Source organism: Leptodactylus fuscus, chromosome 11, assembly GCF_031893055.1.
Source record: "Leptodactylus fuscus isolate aLepFus1 chromosome 11, aLepFus1.hap2, whole genome shotgun sequence".
NCBI classification, from domain to species: domain Eukaryota; kingdom Metazoa; phylum Chordata; class Amphibia; order Anura; family Leptodactylidae; genus Leptodactylus; species Leptodactylus fuscus.
The window spans coordinates 17,631,186-17,637,537 of NC_134275.1; positions in this window are offsets into that span (position 1 = coordinate 17,631,186).

Consider the following 6,352-nt stretch of genomic DNA (forward strand, 5'->3'; position numbering starts at 1 on the left):
AAATCACACCCCTAGATCATGTTTTCGTCTTCCCCTCCCCCCATCACCACCCTTACCCCCTTTCTGAGCCCCCATCCTTCATCCTTTCTTTCTTCACTTTGTTTTATTATTTATCCTGTTTTTATATTTTTTATATATTTATGGATAATCCAATATACTTGTAATATTATTTGAAAATGCATTTGATCATGTGTTTTTTTTTTTGTTTGTTTGTTTTTATAATGGTTTTGGGCAAGTGTGTCCAACATTGGTTAATCATTTCATAATTTTTTCCATTATCTATTAAACACATGTATCTAATCTTAATCAATCAATGATTCTGACCACTGTGGAGAGGGGGCACTGGGTGGCAGATTATACTGTAGAGGAAGCTCTGTGGGAGCAGATTATACTGTAGGGGAGGCTCTGGGTGCAGATTATACTGTAGGGGAGGCTCTGGGTGCAGATTATACTGTAGGGGAGGCTCTGGGGGCAGATTATACTGTAGAGGAGGCTCTGTGGAGCAGATTATACTGTAAGGGAGGCTCTGGGGGCAGATTATACAGTAGGGGAGACTCTGGGGAGCAGATTATACTGTAAGGGAGGCTCTGGGGGCAGATTATACAGTAGGGGAGACTCTGGGGAGCAGATTATACTGTAGGGGAGGCTCTGGGGGCAGATTATACTGTAGAGGAGGCTCTGGGGGCAGATTATACTGTAGGGGAGGCTCTGGGGGCAGATTATACTGTAGGGGAGACTCTGTGGAGCAGATTATACTGTAGGGGAGGCTCTGGGGGCAGATTATACTGTAGGGGAGACTCTGGGGAGCAGATTATACTGTAGGGGAGGCTCTGGGGAGCAGATTATACTGTAGAGGAGGCTCTGGGGGCAGATTATACTGTAAGGGAGGCTCTGGGGGCAGATTATACAGTAGGGGAGACTCTGGGGAGCAGATTATACTGTAGGGGAGGCTCTGGGGGCAGATTATACTGTAGAGGAGGCTCTGGGGGCAGATTATACTGTAGGGGAGACTCTGTGGAGCAGATTATACTGTAGGGGAGGCTCTGGGGGCAGATTATACTGTAGGGGAGGCTCTGGGTGCAGATTATACTGTAGGGGAGGCTCTGGGAGCAGATTATACTGTAGGGGAGGCTCTGGGGGCAGATTATACAGTAGGGGAGACTCTGGGGAGCAGATTATACTGTAGGGGAGGCTCTGGGGGCAGATTATACTGTAGAGGAGGCTCTGGGGGCAGATTATACTGTAGGGGAGGCTCTGGGGGCAGATTATACTGTAGGGGAGACTCTGTGGAGCAGATTATACTGTAGGGGAGGCTCTGGGGAGCAGATTATACTGTAGGGGAGACTCTGGGGGCAGATTATACTGTAAGGGAGGCTCTGGGGGCAGATTATACAGTAGGGGAGACTCTGGGGAGCAGATTATACTGTAGGGGAGGCTCTGGGGGCAGATTATACTGTAGGGGAGACTCCGTGGAGCAGATTATACTGTAGGGGAGGCTCTGGGAGCAGATTATACAGTAGGGGAGACTCTGGGGAGCAGATTATACTGTAAGGGAGGCTCTGGGGGTAGATTATACAGTAGGGGAGGCTCTGGGGAGCAGATTATACTGTAAGGGAGGCTCTGGGGGCAGATTATACAGTAGGGGAGACTCTGGGGAGCAGATTATACTGTAGGGGAGGCTCTGGGGGCAGATTATACTGTAGAGGAGGCTCTGGGGGCAGATTATACTGTAGGGGAGACTCTGTGGAGCAGATTATACTGTAGGGGAGGCTCTGGGGGCAGATTATACTGTAGGGGAGGCTCTGGGTGCAGATTATACTGTAGGGGAGGCTCTGGGAGCAGATTATACTTTAGGGGAGGCTCTGGGGGCAGATTATACTGTAGGGGAGGCTCTGGGGGCAGATTATACTGTAGAGGAGGCTCTGGGGCAGATTATACTGTAGGAGAGGCTCTGGGGACAGATTATACTGTAGAGGAGGCTCTGGGGGCAGATTATACTGTAGAGGAGTCTCTGGGGACAGATTATACTGTAGAGGAGGCTCTGGGGACAGATTATACTGTAGAGGAGGCTTTGGGGAGCAGATTATACTGTAGGGGAGGCTCTAGGAGCAGATTATACTGTAGAGGAGGCTCTGGGTGGCAGATTATACTGTAGGGGAGGCTCTGGGGAGCAGATTATACTGTAGGGGAGGCTCTGGGGGGCAGATTAGACTGTAGGGGAGGCTCTGGGGCAGATTATACTGTAGGGGAGGCTCTGGGGAGCAGATTATACTGTAGAGTAGGCTCTGGGGCAGATTATACAGTAGGGGAGGCTCTGGGTGGCAGATTATACTGTAGAGTAGGCTCTGTGGAGCAGATTATATTGTAGGGGAGGCTCTAGGGGCAGATTATACTGTAGGGGAGGCTCTGGGTGCAGATTATACTGTAGGGGAGACTCTGGGGTCAGATTATACTGTAGAGGAGGCTCTGGGGAGCAGATTATACTGTAGAGGAGGCTCTGGGTGCAGATTATACTGTAGGGGAGGCTCCGGGGAGCAGATTATACTGTAGAGGAGGCTATGGGGAGCAGATTATACCGTAGGGGAGACTCTGGGGGCAGATTATATTGTAGAGGAGGCTCTGGGGGCAGATTATACTGTAGGGGAGGCTCTGGGTGAAGATTATACTGTAGGGGAGGCTCTGGGTGCAGATTATACTGTAGAGGAGGCTCTGGGGGCAGATTATACTGTAGGGGAGGCTCTTGGGGGCAGATTATACTGTAGGGGAGGCTCTGGGTGCAGATTATACTGTAGGGGAGGCTCTGGGGCAGATTATACTGTAGGGGAGACTCTGGGGAGCAGATTATACTGTAGGGGAGGCTCTGGGGGCAGATTATACTGTAGAGGAGGCTCTGGGTGCAGATTATACTGTAGGGGAGGCTCCGGGGAGCAGATTATACTGTAGAGGAGGCTCTGGGGGAGCAGATTATACCGTAGGGGAGACTCTGTGGAGCAGATTATACTGTAGGGGAGGCTCTGGGGGCAGATTATACTGTAGGGGAGGCTCTGGGTGCAGATTATACTGTAGGGGAGGCTCTGGGAGCAGATTATACTTTAGGGGAGGCTCTGGGGGCAGATTATACTGTAGGGGAGGCTCTGGGGGCAGATTATACTGTAGAGGAGGCTCTGGGGCAGATTATACTGTAGGAGAGGCTCTGGGGACAGATTATACTGTAGAGGAGGCTCTGGGGGCAGATTATACTGTAGAGGAGTCTCTGGGGACAGATTATACTGTAGAGGAGGCTCTGGGGACAGATTATACTGTAGAGGAGGCTTTGGGGAGCAGATTATACTGTAGGGGAGGCTCTAGGAGCAGATTATACTGTAGAGGAGGCTCTGGGTGGCAGATTATACTGTAGGGGAGGCTCTGGGGAGCAGATTATACTGTAGGGGAGGCTCTGGGGGGCAGATTAGACTGTAGGGGTGGCTCTGGGGCAGATTATACTGTAGGGGAGGCTCTGGGGAGCAGATTATACTGTAGAGTAGGCTCTGGGGCAGATTATACAGTAGGGGAGGCTCTGGGTGGCAGATTATACTGTAGAGTAGGCTCTGTGGAGCAGATTATATTGTAGGGGAGGCTCTAGGGGCAGATTATACTGTAGGGGAGGCTCTGGGTGCAGATTATACTGTAGGGGAGACTCTGGGGTCAGATTATACTGTAGAGGAGGCTCTGGGGAGCAGATTATACTGTAGAGGAGGCTCTGGGTGCAGATTATACTGTAGGGGAGGCTCCGGGGAGCAGATTATACTGTAGAGGAGGCTATGGGGAGCAGATTATACCGTAGGGGAGACTCTGGGGGCAGATTATATTGTAGAGGAGGCTCTGGGGGCAGATTATACTGTAGGGGAGGCTCTGGGTGCAGATTATACTGTAGGGGAGGCTCTGGGTGCAGATTATACTGTAGAGGAGGCTCTGGGGGCAGATTATACTGTAGGGGAGGCTCTTGGGGGCAGATTATACTGTAGGGGAGGCTCTGGGTGCAGATTATACTGTAGGGGAGGCTCTGGGGCAGATTATACTGTAGGGGAGACTCTGGGGAGCAGATTATACTGTAGGGGAGGCTCTGGGGGCAGATTATACTGTAGAGGAGGCTCTGGGTGCAGATTATACTGTAGGGGAGGCTCCGGGGAGCAGATTATACTGTAGAGGAGGCTCTGGGGGAGCAGATTATACCGTAGGGGAGACTCTGGGGGCAGATTATATTGTAGAGGAGGCTCTGGGGGCAGATTATACTGTAGGGGAGGCTCTGGGGCAGATTATACTGTAGAGTAGGCTCTGTGAAGCAGATTATATTGTAGGGGAGGCTCTAGGGGCAGATTATACTGTAGGGGAGACTCTGGGGGCAGATTATACTGTAGAGGAGGCTCTGGGGAGCAGATTATACTGTAGAGGAGGCTCTAGGTGCAGATTATACTGTAGGGGAGGCTCCGGGGAGCAGATTATACTGTAGAGGAGGCTATGGGGAGCAGATTATACCGTAGGGGAGACTCTGGGGGCAGATTATATTGTAGAGGAGGCTCTGGGGGCAGATTATACTGTAGGGGAGGCTCTGGGTGCAGATTATACTGTAGGGGAGGCTCTGGGTGCAGATTATACTGTAGAGGAGGCTCTGGGGGCAGATTATACTGTAGGGGAGGCTCTTGGGGGCAGATTATACTGTAGGGGAGGCTCTGGGTGCAGATTATACTGTAGGGGAGGCTCTGGGGCAGATTATACTGTAGGGGAGACTCTGGGGAGCAGATTATACTGTAGGGGAGGCTCTGGGTGCAGATTATACTGTAGAGGAGGCTCTGGGTGCAGATTATACTGTAGGGGAGGCTCCGGGGAGCAGATTATACTGTAGAGGAGGCTCTGGGGGAGCAGATTATACCGTAGGGGAGACTCTGGGGGCAGATTATATTGTAGAGGAGGCTCTGGGGGCAGATTATACTGTAGGGGAGGCTCTGGGGCAGATTATACTGTAGAGTAGGCTCTGTGGAGCAGATTATATTGTAGGGGAGGCTCTAGGGGCAGATTATACTGTAGGGGAGGCTCTGGGTGCAGATTATACTGTAGGGGAGACTCTGGGGGCAGATTATACTGTAGAGGAGGCTCTGGGGAGCAGATTATACTGTAGAGGAGGCTCTGGGTGCAGATTATACTGTAGGGGAGGCTCCGGGGAGCAGATTATACCGTAGAGGAGGCTCTGGGGAGCAGATTATACCGTAGGGGAGACTCTGGGGGCAGATTATATTGTAGAGGAGGCTCTGGGGGCAGATTATACTGTAGGGGAGGCTCTGGGTGCAGATTATACTGTAGGGGAGGCTCTGGGTGTAGATTATACTGTAGAGGAGGCTCTGGGGGCAGATTATACTGTAGGGGAGGCTCTTGGGGGCAGATTATACTGTAGGGGAGGCTCTGGGGGGCAGATTAGACTGTAGGGGAGGCTCTGGGGGCAGATTATACTGTAGGGGAGGCTCTGGGGAGCAGATTATACTGTAGAGTAGGCTCTGGGGCAGATTATACTGTAGGGGAGACTCTGGGGAGCAGATTATACTGTAGGGGAGGCTCTGGGTGCAGATTATACTGTAGAGGAGGCTCTGGGTGCAGATTATACTGTAGGGGAGGCTCCGGGGAGCAGATTATACTGTAGAGGAGGCTCTGGGGGAGCAGATTATACCGTAGGGGAGACTCGGGGGGCAGATTATATTGTAGAGGAGGCTCTGGGGGCAGATTATACTGTAGGGGAGGCTCTGGGGCAGATTATACTGTAGGGGAGGCTCTTGGGGGCAGATTATACTGTAGGGGAGGCTCTGGGGGCAGATTATACCGTAGGGGAGGCTCTAGGGGCAGATTATACTGTAGGGGAGGCTCTGTGAAGCAGATTATACTGTATTGGAGGCTCTGGGGGCAGATTATACTGTAGAGGAGTCTCTGGGGAGCAGATTGTATTTTAAAGGAGGCTCTGGGTGCAGATTATACCGTATGGGATGCCCTGGGGCAGATTATACTGTGTATTGCAGATACAGGTCGGTGGTCTCAGAGTCACATTGCTCCTGAAGGGGTTCCTATGACGTGCCCCGAGCCTTGGGGTAGTCACTGAGGGGACACCGTGTACTAGTGCGCCATCCACCCCTTGTGTGCCGGACCCCCGCTCAGCTCTCACCTCCGCTACACTCAGGCACGCTTCTTTGTTTACACAGATCTTATTTACATAACCCCGCCCACACTCAGGACATTTACCAACCGCGGGGAGAGGGGGCGGAGCTTGTGTCCGTCAAACCTGAATGCGATGTATGAAGATTTCACGGGATTTCATCAACCTCCAGTGTCA